Source organism: Arvicanthis niloticus, chromosome 1 (assembly GCF_011762505.2).
Source record: "Arvicanthis niloticus isolate mArvNil1 chromosome 1, mArvNil1.pat.X, whole genome shotgun sequence".
Lineage (NCBI taxonomy): Eukaryota > Metazoa > Chordata > Mammalia > Rodentia > Muridae > Arvicanthis > Arvicanthis niloticus.
The window spans coordinates 34,842,458-34,860,538 of record NC_047658.1 but is presented as its reverse complement, the minus strand read 5'-3'; the positions used below and the strand labels follow the sequence as shown (position 1 = coordinate 34,860,538).

General features: G+C 35.9%; 1 long non-coding RNA gene and 1 pseudogene across 11 annotated transcripts in view; one reads left to right on the top strand and one right to left on the bottom strand.

Annotated features, from left to right (window-relative positions):
• Positions 1 to 18,081, top strand: part of LOC143442527 (uncharacterized) — a 139,743-nt gene that overhangs the window by 111,338 nt on the left and 10,324 nt on the right. For 7 of the 11 annotated variants that reach the window (XR_013110774.1, XR_013110772.1, XR_013110782.1 and 4 more), the window contains 2 exons: positions 4,815 to 4,925; positions 6,084 to 6,217. This is a non-coding gene — a long non-coding RNA (uncharacterized LOC143442527). The remainder of the gene's footprint in view (positions 1 to 4,814; positions 4,926 to 6,083; positions 6,218 to 18,081) is intronic. The other 4 variants (XR_013110779.1, XR_013110770.1, XR_013110780.1 and 1 more) reach the window with 2 other exon arrangements.
• On the bottom strand, positions 11,152 to 12,064 carry LOC117718823 (small nuclear ribonucleoprotein-associated protein N pseudogene; annotated as a pseudogene).

Here is an 18,081-nt window from a genome sequence, read left to right as displayed (position 1 = left end):
AATGCTATCTTTTTTTCCAGAGGATGGTTTTGCTCCTTTGTCAATGGTCAAATGACCATAGGTATGTAGTTTCATTTCTGGGTCTTCAATTCTATTCCATTGATCTTCCTGCCTGTCTTTGTAACAATACCATTGATAGTTCTTTTAGCTAATACCTGAGAAGATATGAAGGACCAATAGATACCTAAGAAAGGGAAGTAATACCTGGCTTTTGAGAATATGGCCTTTTGTATTGAAAAAATTTCAAGGAGAAAGTGAAGAAATGCATGGGGCTAACATTAAACAGAATCAATAAGTAAAACAGAAGTATACAAAGGGACCAAGTAAATGATCTCTAAAGTTCATATTTCTGTTTTTACCAAATATTCAACTGTTCAAAACAGGGAATAAACTCATTGACCTAGAAATGACAATATCTAACATACAAGTATATAGCACTCTCGTTAAATTTCATACATAATTACAATTTCTTCAAAAATAGTTTATATATATATATATACACATATATGTATATATATACATATATGTATATATAACAAATACACATACAAATGACCATTTTATCTCAGATTTTTAACATAAGAAGACAATTAATATGTGGGGATGTTTTTTTTACATAGAGGGGAAAATATCAGTGACTATAAAGGAGCAACCAAATTATGCCATGTAACAAGTATGTGAGATCTTATAATATATATATTATTTCATTACTCTGTTCTTACATTCACGAGTTCTTATGAGTATGTTACCATATTGTTTCTCTTCTTAATTTTATTCATAATACACCTGTGAGTATTATGGTGTATAACCTGAAAGTATTAGATACTTCACAAGGAAGCATATGGAAGTGGAATGTCAAAAGTGGCCTATATGTAGATCTGACCAAGGAATAAGAATCTGTGTGGGACAAATCATGGTTTTTGAGGGACAAGTCATGCACAATATAAAAAGATTAGAGATAGCATATACTTGTATTCGTATGATACCATGGGCATCAAAAAAGAAGAGTGAGTGGTATCTAGTCCCCATGTATTCTTTTTCTGAGTATGTAGAGTTATTGATTTGCTGTGATCTAGTAAAACATTTGTTAGTTTTCACTGATATTAGCTGGATTCCAAAAGTCAAAGATAGAAAACATTTGAGTCAGTTGTTTTATGGCAGGGTATACTCATACTTTGTAGACTATATAGACCAAGTTATATAGTTGTGGAGATAAAAAACATGAGAATATGAGTGGCTAATAGAAAATGATAATACTATTTTGCTCCATTTTATGAGGAAATCCAACTTTTGTACACTCATAATTTTTTGCTGTATTTATACTTTATGAATTATAACTTTATGAATTATAGCATGAAATATCTATAGACTTTTTACCCTCTAATTTTGCATCTATCATTGCCACAGTAACAACACAAAACCCAGTCTCATAAGATTACTTGTGAGATATTTTTTGTGTTTGTAAATGTTATGATGCATTATTGCTATGTGAGATTGCATTCTAATTTTTGTATTGGCAAACCTATATTTTCATTACTCTGGTGTATATTTTATTCTTTATTTTATTTTAATTATCAAGGGGAACATGGAGAGATAAGGAACATAGGACTAATTTTTAGTTATGTGTGAGAATAAAAAATCAGCATCTTAAACACTTTATCACTCAGAGATATCAGTCATTTTGGCAGCAAACTTGATATGGTAAAGGGGTAAGGAGATAAAGGATTGTCAGAAGGACATGACCCCAGAAGTGTATATACTCTCCTGCTAATAAGTGAGTGGAGCATGTGTGTGTGTGTGTGTGTGTGTGTTTGTGTGTGTGTGTGTGTGTGAGCAAATTTGGGAGATATTATGTGAAGGGGAGGTGGAAAATAATGGATAGAGAAAGAAAAAGGGATGGAAGAAATGGGATGGCATGATGATTAGGTTTTTCTTAACCTAATACAGCCTAGAATTAAAGGAGTAGAGAGTCACTCAATTAACTGATTTTTATATCACATTATCTTGTACTTTTGCCTAGGAGACATCTATTTGATTTGTGATTGATATTGGTGGTCCATTCCAATGAGTCTTCTCAATTGGAGAAGTTGTCATGGGATTATTAAAAGTCAAGGGGAACATGATATGGTCTTTGATTTATTTCCTCTGTTCAAGTAACTGTCTTGAGTTCCAATTTTGCTATCCCTTAATGATAATGATGGCTTAGATATTTTAAATATATATATTTAAAATATATATATATTTTAAATATATATATATATATATTAACGTGTGTGTTTGTGTGTGAATATAGTATTTAAACTATATTCCTCAAGTTTCTGTTGGTCTAAAGTTTATAATGATAATAATAATACAATTTACTGCATAGTGAACATAAAAGAGAGAATATATATAAGACGTCATCACAAAACCAATTGTTGATGTTGTTTGTTTCTACCTTTGGGCATAGCTTTGTATGAAGGATGGAGGCTTAAGGAGGTCACCTTGTAACTAAGAAGGTGATGTTGGATATGTATTTTTCTCATGGAAGGTTGTAACTAGACCAATAACTCATACATTGTTTTTCATCATTTCTGAGGTGTCTTATCATGAAGTAATAGTTGAATACACTGAATAGCTAATAGGATGTCTTTGAGGTACTTGTAGGAGGCAGAAAATTGTAAAGGTTGAGTGTACTGTTCTTATTAACGATTAAAGCCATATCTAAATGCATAACAACACTATATAAAATATCAAGAAAACAACATGATATTTTCATACTTATTATTTATAATTGTCTTAGAAAATCAATCATCAGATAATGAATACATCAATTTTATTTATTTAATAAAATGTTATCCTGTGGTAGAAATCAAGTACGTTAGCATGTTTGCTGGCAGAAGTACAAGTTATGGATATCTTTTAAGGAGACTTATTCCACAAAATAAAACATTTTTCATTTTGTGTATCATTTTGTTGCTCAGAGATCATATAGTTGGGAAGATTTTGACAGGAGAGGGCCAATACCTGCATGAGTTTAGACTGCTGCATACAATCCTGGACTGCTGCCAGTCACCCTACCAGCACTCTGTCCATGACCATCATGCTTACAGCATGCATGCAGTGTTGTGGCCCCACAATCTTCTTCCCTGAGCAGGGCAATCAGTAGCAGTGGTAGCTCAATAACAAGGGCCAGGCCTGTCATCTAAACAGCAGTCTGTCTGGCATAACAGGAAGTAAAGGATAAAGCCAGGCATAGTGTTGGCCCAAGCTTACTAGTGGCTTGAAGGTTTCCCCTACTCATCAAGAACATGCTCCTTTGTCCATCACTGAAGTACTTCTATATCTGTCTCCTCCACTGACTTTCTAATATATCTTCTCTCTGCTACGAGAGCAGTTATATTCCATCTTCTTCTTCTTTTTTTTTTTTTTCCACTCCTGGGTATCACTTTTAAAAAGTGTCTTCCCATAAGTTCTGCCCTTTTTTGGTTATTCCACAGATGGAGGTACTGTCTACTTGGCAAGTTCATCCTTTGCTGTCATATCTCCCCATAAAGCACCTGTGGCATGTCAGAGTGACACTGTGGCCCTATGAGTGCTCGAAGTCACCACCATCTTCCAAGCATTCACATTTTAATAAATCTATTACATTTTTATTATAAATAATCATGAAAATGCTTTTATAAATATTGACATATTTGAACACATATATTTTGGTAAGCAATAAAGGTTGTTGGTTGAAAAATTTGGTCACCAATTAAGAGAATTTTTTATCTTAAAAGGATATTTGTGCCTCATGTTCCTACTCTTTTTTTTTTTTTTGAATTTTCTTTTACCTGCGATTTTTGATAACTTTTGTATAGTTTATTTCAAGCCTTATAATTTTTGTTTATTCTTTTCCCAAAGACCTTGTAGAAGAATGTTATTATTTTCATAAAAAATATTTCTACTCAGCATTAAGTTTTCCTCAAAATCACCACAAGAGACTCTATAGAGACATTGTCATGAGACTTTTGAGGTAGGCACCCTTTATTTACCTCCTTTTGGATTTCTGAACAGAGAAATGAGTTGTGCTTAAGTTAACATTTTGAGAACCAGTATTACTATTGTTAAATATTTCCATCCTTTAAAACCTGAGGCAGAGGAGGTCATGAGTTTGAACAGTTTTTGGGGTCCCATAAGAATAGTTTGAAGGATCAAAGGAAGAGGTAGAAATGATGTAAATACAGTATACATAAGTAAAATTGTAATAAAATAATTTTATCATATCAGAAAATAGTCATTAACTAATATTGATTCTTAAGGTTTTGTTTGAAATTTTGTTATGTTTTTGCATGATTTATAAGGAAGAATTTTATTTTATTTATTTTTTATTTTGTATTTATTCTTTATCCTTTTTTATAGTCTAGACTTATCCCCTTCCCGGTCCACCCTATGACTGTTTCATATCCCACAGCTCCTCACCCTGACTCCAATAGGATGCCCCCACCTGCACCCCCATGCCACCAGACTTCCCCTCTCCCTGGGCACCAAGTCTCTCAAGGGTTAGGTGAGTCTTCTCTGACTGAGTCTAGACCCAGCAGTCCTCTGCTGTATATGTGTTGGGTCCTCATATCAGCAGATGATAGCATTCACAAATCCTTTCAAGTGAGTTGTTTGGACCTTAATGTATGAGTTGAACTGCTTTCTTTGCATCATTCCTGAGGAGTTACTGCTTACTTTAATTCTGAAATATTTATATGCATACTACTTTTGTGTTTGTAGTTTAGACTATAAACAAATTGCATTTATTCCAATGTTGGTCTTTTGACATATGCCTTGTGCTTCTTTTACAGGCTGTTACTGTGCTGCTCACTGTAGTCTCAAACTCGTTTCTGAAACCATGATTCTTCTTCATATCATGAGAAGCTAACGGTGCAGATGCAAACCACAACACTTAACTGATGGTATTGTAAAACATACGCTTTCCATCATTCAATTTTGAGATTTGAGTGCTGGTGTAAAAATGATAGAAAATGTGTATTTTTTTTAATAATTCAAGATTTGCTGAAATTATGTTTAGGTCTAAATATGATTTTAGTGCTTAATATTTTTCCACACACACACACAGGAATTATTTCCTTTGCAAAACTTATAAATGGCTTTTTTTTTTTTGCTTTAAGCATTTATTATTGAAAAAATAAAAATTCCAAGTATTTACTTTCCAAAATAAATGGCCTCAGGAAGCCTTCTATAACAATGTGCAATAGAGGTGTCAAGAATTGTCATCATTAAATACTTTTATAATTGTAAATATACTGAGGTATTTAAGACCAGGTAATGTGTTATTTCCCCTTAAGATAATATTTTTGCAACTAATATTGAGTGTTTTTCTTTCAATCATGAAGGTAGCTAGGGATTCTCAAAGATTTTTTTTTTTTGTTTTGAAGTTTAAGATGATTATGTAGATTTTATCATACCTTGTTTTAATGTAGTTTGTTAATTGAAATCTTTGTGTATTTTAAACTTATATATTTAGATAAAATTTCATCATCACCATAAAAAATTCTCACTATGTAGTAACTGTTTGGGCTGCATTAATTAATTAGTATATTTTTCAGATTATATTTTCAAATAATATTTGGATCACATTTTTTCTTATTATTAAACTTCTCTCAGATACTCCCTACCTCCTTACCAACACAACTTTATGCATCCCTGTTCATATGCAAGGTCTCTCTTTGCTATGTCTGCCTGTGTCACACCCCAAAACAGTAATTAAAAATGAAGAAAAGAAAGAAAGAAAGAAAGAAAGAAAGGAAGGAAGGAAGGAAGGAAGGAAGGAAGGAAGGAAGAAAGAAAGAAAGAAAGAAAAGGAAAAAGAAAGGAAATAAGAAAGGAAGAAAAAGTAAAGAATAAACTCTCTCAACATCAAAATATGAGGCAGTAATAAAAAAAGAAGCAAAAACTCACTAAAGAAAAATGAAACAAGAAGAGATCAGTTTTGTTATGTCTGTACATGAGGGCTGCTTAGAAGCATGATTGATATGACAATATAACTGCTGACATTATGTTGTTAAAAACAAAACAAAACAAACAAACCTGATTTGTTTTCTTCCTCACAGATACCAATTGCAAATACCTTCCTCCTTTTTGTCTACTTTCCCTTCCCACAGTGGTATTTTTGTCTGATTTGAGATTGTTCAGACCATGCATGAGCTGCCACAGTCTCAGTGACTTCCTATGTCTGACAGTAAAGGTATTTTTGTTTTTGAGTTTTCTGCTTTTATCTTTTTATTTTGCTTTTCTCTTTCTTTCTTTCTTTCTTTCTTTCTTTCTTTCTTTCTTTCTTTCTTTCTTGCTTTCTTTCTTTCTTTCTTTCTTTCTTTCCTTCTCTCTCTCTCTCTCTCTCTCTCTCTCTCTCTCTCTCTCTCTCTCAACTCAGCGATCACCTCTGGGTATGTTATAGACTTTTGGAATTCTTTTCTGCACAAATCTGTGTGACTTGTTGAGCAGGGTGCACGTATGTCATCAGGACTCATTTTATTTCTATTTTCTTTTACCAGAAATAGAGAAATAGCTTTTGGCATATGCCTATGACATATTTAGACTCAGGTTCTTGGCATTCTAAGCTATGTTTTCTATATCATGAAGTTGTTCTTCAAAAAAGCAAAGTAGTTGATTACTCCCATAATGTTTATGTCAGAATTGCAACAATGTATCTTTAATACTTCTCACTAATATCTGCTGCGATGTATGTGTGAATGTGATATGGATGATTCTTTTTCTCCTCCAGTAGCATATAGCTTAATGTTCAGCCTTATAAAATGCAGTCAATAACCTTGAAGCTACTAATTGTGCACTAGATATATTTCACATTTAAAATCATGATGTAGAGATCTAATTATAGTTTTGAAAATGGTACATAATGTTTGGATAGGAAATTATAAGGCCCCTATGTCCAGTCACTCAAAAATTCATTATTGTAACCAGTGATTTCATTTCATATATTAAGATTTATAGTTGTGGGCATAATATCTATCCAAATATAAAGTGATTTCATTCTAATTCCATAGAAATATGTGTGTATACGTGTATAAACTTCTGTGATTTATTTGTGTTTTCTACGTGAGTATTGTATTTGTAGTATTTCCACCATTCCTTCACTACCATTAACCGTTTAATGTCTTCTACATTATCAAAATAATTATTATATTCTATAAATTACTATTGTCTATTTCATATAAAATGTTTGCACAATTACTCTTTAATCTATATATTGTATCCTGAACACAATATATATGATCATGTGACATGTCCCTGGAGAAAATAATCTCTCTCTAAGCATCCAGGATTTGCCTATGGCCTTTCAGCTGAGTGGGTGATATGCAACATTCTCATCTTTGTGGGAATATCAACTTGTAGTGTCATTCTATTTATCTTTTGTAGGCATGCATGTTTTTGAGATTTAATGTGTGTAGCTTTTTTATTCTACATAGAAGACAGTTCCACCACAGCAGGCATCCTTTCCTCTGGATCTTACAATCTGTTCTCCTCATTTAGACAGTGTTTTCACAGTCTTGGAAAAATTAGGTTATCATTGTTTGGTCAGACCCATCACTGTCAGTGGCTCTTTAAAGTTTATACAGCTGTGGAATTCTGTAGTGGTCATTGTGTGATGCAAAATGAAGGTTTCCCTGAAGGTGGTAGCTAATTGTGTTTATGGGTATAAGGACAGATATTTAAAACACATTTAGAAATCATACTGTTTCAGGAAAATTAGCAGCTGAAAAATGTGTTAAGCATCCCTGATACTACCAGCCTTGTTCACTGTACTAAGCATAAAATTTCTTATTTAACATGATAAAGGGCTGCATTACTGAACAAAGATATACCTAAAAATTCAAGTGTGTTTTTGAGCACCAAGACACTAATAACCATCTATGAGTAAGATTTAGAAAATTATAACACTTGAAAAAGGTGGTAAGGTCAGGCAGTTTACTTTGAAATTTTGTAGTAATTTTAGCTGCAGTGTTTACATTAACACAGCACAGTTGTGAAGAGTAAATAAAAAAGAGCAAGCAGTCTGAGTTACATAAGGACTGTTTCTAAGGGCTTCATAATATAATAAATTCTTAAATGAAATTTACTGTAAAGTACAGTAAGTAAAGGTGAGGATTTCTACTGAAGTCCAGAATGAAAAATATGGGGGAGTCCTATGTACTGATCATGATGTGTGGGGAATCAAAGAGGAAATTTATAGACACTTGCCCATATCCTAAAATTTCAGTTCAGTGTTCACAAACCAATAGGTGAAACTGGAGGAATACAGAGGACATAGAATTAGAGAAGAATAATAGACGTTTACCTAAAAGTGAACGTTAATGTGGTTCTTGAGCTATATTCATTAATTCATTTTTTTGCTTCTAAGGTTATAACCTTATAATATGCACAGCTGGTACAGTCAGAAAAGTGTGTGAGAAAATAGGAGCTTCTGGGGTTTGTTTCTAGAATACACATTTTGAAAAGTGGTCATACAGGTATTAGCATGCACTCCCAATGTATCGGGGAAGAGTGGTGACCCATCTTAGTGTTTTACTAGTGAATTAGGTGAAACTATTTGGCAAGTTCCATTTCTTGGAAAAACACTATGTCAAATCAGCAAGTGCTAATGCATTGAATCATTATTTGATTGATATTTAAGCATAGTATCATTCATGAGTAGCCATCATCTGTGGTTGTATGCATAATTCTTAGACTATGTCCTGTCAGTCTAAATTGCACTATAGCTAGAGGCAGGGCATATGAAGCCCAACCCCCATCAGACTGGCTATTTGCATTTAATGAGCTGATGGAAGATCGTCAGATTTTCTCAGGGATGCTTGCCTTGAGAGGACATCCATGTACCAGTAGATTATCTCATAGCCATGCACATACAGATGTCTTAAATTAATTCAATTGTTATTAAAGAAAGAAAGTACTCTTTTCAAATACATTATTTCATATATTAATATTGAATAAAAATGTTAAAAATATCGATTGCCCCTGAGAAATGATTGCCACTTGCCTGCAGACACATGTGCAACCACACATAAAAAAATCCCTCCATACACTTACACAGAATTGTTGAGAATATGCATTTATTTTATAATTTTCCTAAAATAAATACCTATTACATTATTTCTTTATCATTTTGAGATTGTGAAAATACCCTAATTGGATACGTTTTAAGTAGAGCTTAAAGGCAAGATTTCTTTTTCAAATCAAAGTCACTTTTGGTAGGGCACTCTAATAGACACAAATATATCATGTTCTGTTATAATTCAAGCATATAATCAATCATAGCAGTTGGGGAAACTGACAGAAGCAGATCATAAAGAGTTAGCAGCAAGCTGCACATATCATCCTAGACTCACAATCAGAAATTTGCAGACAGAAATGGAGGTTTTCATCTAGATAGCCAGCATCCATTCCCAGGCATCCAGATAGATAAGTACGACTGGCCCGTTTTGTAGATTGTTAATTAGAGCCAGTATTCAGGGTTAAATTTTATTTTTCTCCTGCTTTTCTCTTTCATTTTCCCTGCTTCTGCTGTGAAACAAAGGCAGGGGGTGGGGGTGGAGAGATAAATGAATCAGCAGCTCCTGTGGAGATCTCCAAGGTTACCGCAGGCTTGCAGGCTTTTGCGTTTCATGCCTAGGTTTGAGATCTCTCTCCTGATTGGCTCTCAGGCCATTCTCTATTTGAATGTACATACTCCTCCAATCAGAGGCAACCAGAGGTAATAAAAATCTCTGCAGCCAGGGTTTTTACCAGTCAGGCTCCTGGCTAGATTCCAGGTACCAACTGGTACCTGATCTAGCCAAAGCCTGATTGTAAGCTGCAAAAGGAAAGGAGGCCTGCTCCTGAGCCATGCAGGAGACAGAGCCAATGAACAGCATAGGCAGAGATTTTTCTGGGATTCCCCACATTCCTGCTTTAGTCCCAGGCTCCTGCTTTCTGTATAGGAAATGTGAATCTGCTTCTGAAGCCACTGCTTCTGCTTTAATATCTGGCATCCCTGTCTCAGTCCTGAAGTCCTATATCAAATGCAAGGAACGTGATGCAGTTTGAAATCCATTTCTGAGAGAAACCATTGACATGTTGTTCTTTACATCTTCTTGGGGACATGCTGCCTTTCAGGGTTTCAGAGGTTCAACTATTTTTTTGTTGTTTATTTGTTTTTCTGTCTTCCCAGCCACAGCCTCTGCTCCTGTCCTTTTCTCTGAACCCCTCAACCTGCTTCTTCACTGCTGGTCCATTTCCCTTCAGAAAAGAGCAGGCCTCCTAGTGATATCAGTTGCACTTGGCATAACAAAATTGCAGTAAAATCTGAGTTTTGCAGTAAGGTTTAACTGTCATTTTGCTTTTGCAAACAAATGTTCTTATATTTTATTTTCTCTTCCATGCCTGCCTGTCCTATTCTATGAACTCCAGCAAGGCACAAAAGTATTGAAAAATCAGTCATCTCTCAGTGCTATCAGACTACTGTTTTGTATTCTCACTGAAATAAATTTACTTACCAAATTTTCTTGTAACTATTTGACAATGAATATCCATTGACTGGCCAATATCTCATTAGCACTATATTTTCAACAATCACTTTTGTGTGGTACATCCTGTGTGTTTATAAAATTAAACTGGTTTGTCTGTGTTGCTCGTTGCAATCACAAAACCATTTACAGCCACAAATATTGTATATTATTTGAAGGAATCCTGTGTCCTATGTAATTTTATAATTTCCAAGTCTCCCTTCATGTGGCACCTATGAGTGAGAAATTCTTTAGTGTGAGAATGTATGGTTAATTGTGATGCAGGAGAGAAAACTGTAAAAAACACAAGTAACAAAATTAACCATCAATTCTCATACTAAAGTATTTTCCACTAATAGGAGGTTTACACTGTAGAGGAGCCCAGGGATGTTGTCATCTGTATAGTTTATTTTGAGGAAGTTGGGAGAGGTAGAGACCAGAAATTGTTGAGTTTTAATACTGTTAAAATACTAAAGTCTCCCTATCAATCAAATATTGATAATATCAGTCTGATTATGACTGTAATAGTTTTTAAAAACAATCTCTTAGTTTATTATAAACCAGCTTCATAGGCCATGGGGGGTGGTGGTGGGGTGGAAAGGACTACATACAGCCTTCTGAGAAACAAAGAGCTGAGGAGGGCCAAGATGAGTCTTGGAGGTCACATTTCCCATGGATGGGGCCCTGAAACTGAAGCCAGTCAATCCAGTGAAACTCTATTCACAGCAAACAGGTCTGTGCTAACTTGGCCCTGGGGAATAGGATCCACATCTCTGTGGAGATACTGACACAATGCTGTGTGAAGATCAAAGCAAACCTAAATTCCTGGAGGAGGACGTTGCATCCCAGGAAGGGTCATGCTCATTGGAGTTTTCAGACAGGAGGGATCCCCATTGGGATTCCCATGGGAGGCCACTTGCCAGGAGGTGGGCCCATCATACCTGGAGGAGCAAGCCCTCGCCCATAGGTGGAGAAAGACACACATGACCAGGTAAGTACTGAGCTGAGGCTCCTGCAATACTGGCTATGGCTGCATCTATAGCAGCTGCAACAGTGACTCTTCCTTGTGGGATCATCACCTTCTGGGAAGATCCTCCAACACCTTTAGACTAGTCCAGCAAGTTTTACAGAAGCCTAGGACATGTGAACACCAGCTGGGATTCCTTTGCTAGGAGCCTGGCTGCCCAGCAGCTCCAGAAAGTGGCACTTGGCCAATGCCAATATCTTTAGGACAAGGTCCTTCTACTGTCATGGATACCAGGTTCTCCCCTTAAAGCAACACCAGAATGAAGACTCACTTCTGTTTCCTTTCTGCTTATTTGGAGTTCTTTAGATTGATCTTCCTGAACTCATCATAATCACAGATGATCAAATTTAGATGCTTGTCAAAAGCTTTGAAGGTCCGATGAGATCCAGCCATCTTGCAGGATGCAACTCATCCTGTAGTTAATGTGCTGCATCGTCTTCCTGCTCTTGCCCACAATCATGATGGTGGCTCAGATGGCTCAGATTCTCTCTGGATACACTTCCATAGAGGCCTGGTCGACTGCCAGCCGCCAACAGCTGGATTCCTGCTGCTAAAGGAAATGCTGACTGTCATAGTTCTAAACACTGAGTAACTAAAATACGATTTTGTTAATTGAGAATACTTTTATAAATCATGTTTCATATACTGTCCCATGTAATACCTGAGCCTTCATAATTTTAAAGGAGCAATAAACAGTGATATAAAAACATTTTATTCCACATCCATTTGTGTTTCTTTGATAGTACTGACAGTACATTAGCCAAATATCAGACTTAATGTGACCATCCTTATTTAATTACAGATGTGTTTGCTTAAAAATATCCCTTCATCTCTCTCTTTTATTTATTGGATATTTTATATATTTCAAATGTTATCCTCTTTCCTGGTTTCCTCTCCAGACCTCTCTATCTCATCATCCCTTCCCCTGCTTCTAGGAGGGTGCTCATCTTTTTACAGTGCCCACATCCAATAAGACAATATGAAGCATTATACCTTAGAAAAGTAGTTACCTGCAGTGTGGGGCCATGAACCATGAGAGGAAGCCTGGTGAGGTTGAGCTAAAGGCTTGAAGCCCTGGAGACCCTGAAGGGACAGTAGGAGTTTCTCCTGCTCCTAGCACCAGGCCCCTGTCATGTAGCTACAACCCCTTATAGATTTATGGGCATCAGTCAAGTAAGGGCAATTCCCCAAGCCCTTCCACATGTAGATGAGGCATCCCTAACATCTTAGATCAAGGCAATAGGAAAGAGACCTGACCTCAGTCATGTAGGCCCAAAACAGAGTTCTCCATGCTAATGAGGTACCTAGAGGTCCAGAGGGTATTGTCAATAAGTTTCTTTTTTAAGACATTCCTCCTTGCAAAAGATATTTAATCTCAGGCCTTCCCAGAGAAGTGGGGTATAATTTTACACATCTATGTTTCTACATGACAATAAATTAATAAATTATTTGGAAATATGGACTGGCTCATTTCATTGAGATCCGTCTGGGCCCCAGGCCTCTGTCACATAGCTGCAAACCCTCATAGAGAGAATTGTGACCATCAGTCATGTAGAGACAATGCCCCAAGCTTTTTCACATGTATATGTGGCATCTCTAACATCTCAGACCAAGCCAATAGGAAGCACCTACTGTCAGATCCCCAACACACCCCAAAACTGTATCTAAGATTCTATCTAGGAGGAATAAAGGTGTGTAAGAATTACCATGTTGTCTGAGAGTTTTTGTCATAAGAGCTATAATACTGCCAGAGAACCATTCTCCTGAAACTTTAACCATCAGAAGCTTCCTGTACTACACTTGCTGGATAGCCAGCCTTCAGCCTGCTCAGCCTGACTTGTTCAGCATAGCCAGTGCAGATATGTGTCCTGGAACAACAGCAGCAGCAACTATGGCAGTAACAGAGCAGTGGCAGCAGCAGCGGCAGCAGCAAAGGTGGTAGAGGCAATTTTTACTTCCCTGATCTTGCCCGTTCCCGCCAGAAATCTCCTTGGATAGAATCTGATACGCAGGCCGACAATTACCCAAGAAGTCATGCGGAATTTCTAGAGAAACACTGCATCATCACGTTGTAAGACTTACACAGAAGATGACAGTGTATGGAATGTTGGATAAGGAGACAGAAAAATCAATTCACAGAGTTGAATATGAATTGACAAAAGAAAATGTTATTGTATTTTTAAACAATATGTACAATAGATTTGATGCCCCAGCATACTGGATGTTCAAGCAGTGAGTCGGGAGTGGGTGGATGGGTAGGGGAGCATCCTCATAGAGGCAAAAGGGAGGGGAGAGAGGGCAGATGTGGGATGGGGGTTTGTGGAGGGATAATCTGGAAGTGGGGGATATCATTTGAGATGTAAACAAATGATTAATAAAAAATAAAAAAATACAAAATTAAAATTAGTACATGTGAATGATTATATAAGAACTTAAGTGTTACAAATTATGATATCATATTTCATAGCATTTCTTTCTCATTTATATTAAAAATGCAGTTTATGATTAACCTTTTTTGAATCTCCAGCTTCTGCATAGAAAACAAACATACAATCAATCAATCAATCAAACTAACAATTAAACTATATGTGATGGTGTTCCCAGACAAGCTGCTGGTGTCTGGGTTCAGTGCCAGTCACAAAAATATGGGGGCCAGATTCAAGAAGAGGCTTCATGATGACTTTTGTCCTCCACAAGCCTGTGATCATATGTGCAGCATCTTTACATACACGAATACTCATTTAAAAATTTGTATGGTTAGAACTTTGTATGATAATATTGAATAGTTATATCATATAGACTGAAATATTAATACATAAGATATATTGTGATAAAATATTAATTGTTAGAAAACACTTTATGGTTTGTACATATGATGATGAGTCTACACATTTAAGGATGGTTAATTAGTTTAAAACTCACGAAAAATAAGGTAACTGGTATGTGTCTACTCCTTAGTTCGGGTTTGAATGTTAATAGAATTATAGAATAAGAGGAATTGAAAGTCCTGATTCAGTTCTGTATGCCTTGACTCTACATGTGTTAGCATATTTCCCTCATCTGTGAATCTTCTATGCCAGTGACTGGGAACAGAAGTCACTTTTGTATAGATAAAAGAGTTTATTCTGACATAAATTGCTTCTATTAATTGTAAAGTAGCTTTTTCTTTAAGTGTCATAGAAACCATGTGATATTGAGCTTTCTAATATTTTGTGGACTGTGGCAGTTCACTGTGACAGTGTCTTCTGTTAGAATTTGTGTACCAGAATTCCATCATATGGTGCACTACCAAATACAATATAGTGGAGTTGCCATCTTCAATGATAGCTACACAGAGAGACAAAAGATTGGATGAAGGGAAAGAAAGAAAAACTGTCTCTATGGTCCTGTGTAGCAAAACCTAATGCTATAAACAACACAGGAGAGTACATATCTCTCAGCAAAATTTCCAGATACAAATATAAACCATTCCATTGCATGTTAGTGTACACTAAGCACCATGGTACCCACACACCCAGAACCCTTACTTTAATGTCCATATTTATGGTACATCTCCACCATATGCATATTTTCATTAAGCAAACTATGTCCTGCTGTCTAGAGAATGGCAGAAAAGTAATGGTCCTAAGGCCTCCATCTCTCTTTGAGATCATGACAGCACACAGAGACTTTTATTTGTACAGGTTGAGTTTCAAAATCTTTTGCACTCTCTATTTCCCATAATTGAGCCATGGACAAAACTGACTTCACACTTATGGTAACTCATTCAGGTTAACCTACCATTTTGTTTTAATTGAAAAAAATATATACTTTATGTCAACACTTTTTATTTTGTTATACCATAGCCTGTATTTATAAGTATTACCTATTCATTCATAAGACCTATGGTTCTCATACTAAAGTTATGCTCAGGTTAGTTTTTGTCAATTAGATATAACACAGACATACATTGAAAAACTGGATATCAATTGAGATTTATCATACATCAGATTGTCTTACATCCATATCTTTAGGGAATGTTTTTCATAGATGGTTTACATGGGAGGCCTAACTTAACTTTGAGCAATTTGGACCCTGGAAAATTCATTGTGAACTGTATTTTAAAAAGTTATTTCCAGCTGTTAACAAGATACATTATTTTCCCTGACATATGATCCAGTGTCTGCTTCCAGGTTCCTGTCATGAGATTCTGCCATAATTTTCCTTGAGGTAGGACTATCAACTGTAAAGGAAAATTAAGCCCTTTAATCCCAAGTTACATTTTGGTATCAAATTATTTCTTTACCTAATTTGCTTAGTATTTTGTTATGAATCAGAAGTGGTTTCCTGAAATATTGTTTGTTACTCTATTTAGATATTGACATTTGTTTTATTATTTTTTATGTATGTAGTGGAAAATATTGACTTATTTTCTTTTAATCTTAAAAGAATGTGTGCGACTCACTCATGTGCTTATTGCTTCCTTGTTTAATTTTGGTACTCTTAATTGTCTTTGATTCAAGAGTAGTTTTGTTTTATATTATTTTATTAAATTATTTCTTTAATTTTAGTTATATTAGTGTTTTGGTTCATAAATATCTTTAAATACCTGCATGTTTTGTACTTTTCATGGCCAGGGGATGTTGTAGAATCCCATGCTCTGGAGTTATATACATTTGTGTATCACTGTGTAGGTGTTTGGAGTCAAACTTGTATACTCTGCAAGAAAAGTCAGTGTTCTTAAACCTTGAGCCATCTGTTTAATCACTTTCTGTATTTTTTTACATTTTTTCATTGACTTATATGTTTATTCAGTTTACATCCAGATCAGTTTACATATTCCTGTCAGTGGCCTCCACAAATCCTCCCCTCCAATACCACCTCTTCACCTCTAAGAATGGCGGGGGTTTCTTCCTGTATACCAAGCCATCTTAGAACTTCAAGAAACTCCAAGATTAGTGACATCCTCTCCCACTGAAGTCAAACATGGCAGCTCAGTTAGGGGAACAGGATCCACAGGCAGACAACAAAATCAGGGTAAGCAGCTGCTCTGTATGTTGGGATACCTGCATGAAGATCAAGATGCACATGTGCTATATATGCAGTGTTGGGCTATATACACAGGTGTCCTGTTTGAGACAGACATAAATGAAAAGAGTAGCAACCCCTGGAATTTGGGAGGAAGGACATGTGCCAAGCTGTCCTCAGAGTATCAGTAGGGACATGCTGCTGGCCTATCTTCCTCCTTCACTAGAAGGAGAAAGAAGGTATCTTCTAGTCTCAGGCTATGTTTGTATTTGTGTCCTGGATTCACAGACAGGAGCCTTGGATAACTGTTGTCTGTGAGTCTCCACCCAATAACACCCAATAACCCAATAACCTAAACAGATGCAGAGCCCAAGAAGCAAATACTAGAACAAGATTTGGAAGTCTTGTGAAATTGTGTTGGGGAGAGGGGATAATTGAGGAACCCTGAAGGGATAGGCACTTCACAGCAAGACCAACAGAGTCAACTAACCTTTGCTATATTTTTAAGTCATGTATGTCTGAAATTATCTAAAATTATGGTACCACTTGTTTGAAATCCTTTAATTGCTGTTCTTTTTATTCTTTTGCTAAAGAGTTTGAAAGGGAAAGTTATTTTTTCTATAAATATAAATAACCTGTTTTCAATATGGAATTAGTCAAAAAAAAGTACAGCATTGTGCTGAATAGAGTTAAATCAAGAGGAACTTCAATGAAAACACCCTTTGTGGATCTCAATTTAGATTCCTGAACAAAGAAATGAGTGAGTTAAATATGTGAGAACTGGTACTGATATTAAATATATTCATTCTTAAAAATACCCTGAATCACCTCTGCCCAGTCTGCTCTTGTGGGGACCCCAGATTCTGCCCAAGACATCCTAAAGTCTCCAAGGATCCCACAGCCATAAAATTCTATATTGCAGAATGATCAGCCTTGGTGTATCTACTCAACAATCAAGCTGGGAGACCTGATCAAACCTCTGAGGTCCTGGAATTCCATCTGGATGCAGTGAAGACACAGCAACAGAGGCTTATCAATTTACTCTTCCCCCCACTCCTCTTCTAATATCTCAACGCCCATAATCAACTTGAAGAAGCTAATGAAGAGTCAGGGCCCCTATTCCCTGGGCTTGGGGACTAAGGTGGTAAATGTTGGACTGTCTTTCTAGGGAAAAGTAGTGGTTTTGTGGGAATAGAGAGGATTAGCTAGGGGTTAATTGCATAGCCATAACCTTTTAGTAGAAATCTGTATAATTAATATCAAGATGAAGATATAAATTCTTAAATGGCACCAATTTACTTTGATTACAAATGTTAAGGTTTTCATTGGCATGAGCTTCTTAGTGATATAAGAGTGAGATGAATATTGTTACTCTCATAGGCATTGTACCAGTATAACACATTTAGAAATACAAGGTTAGACCCAGTCCTTCTTTAATTTTTTTTAACTGATTTGACATGGTCAGCATGTGAGTTAAGGGACTATAGCAAATTCATGGCTTGGAGTTTATTATAAGGG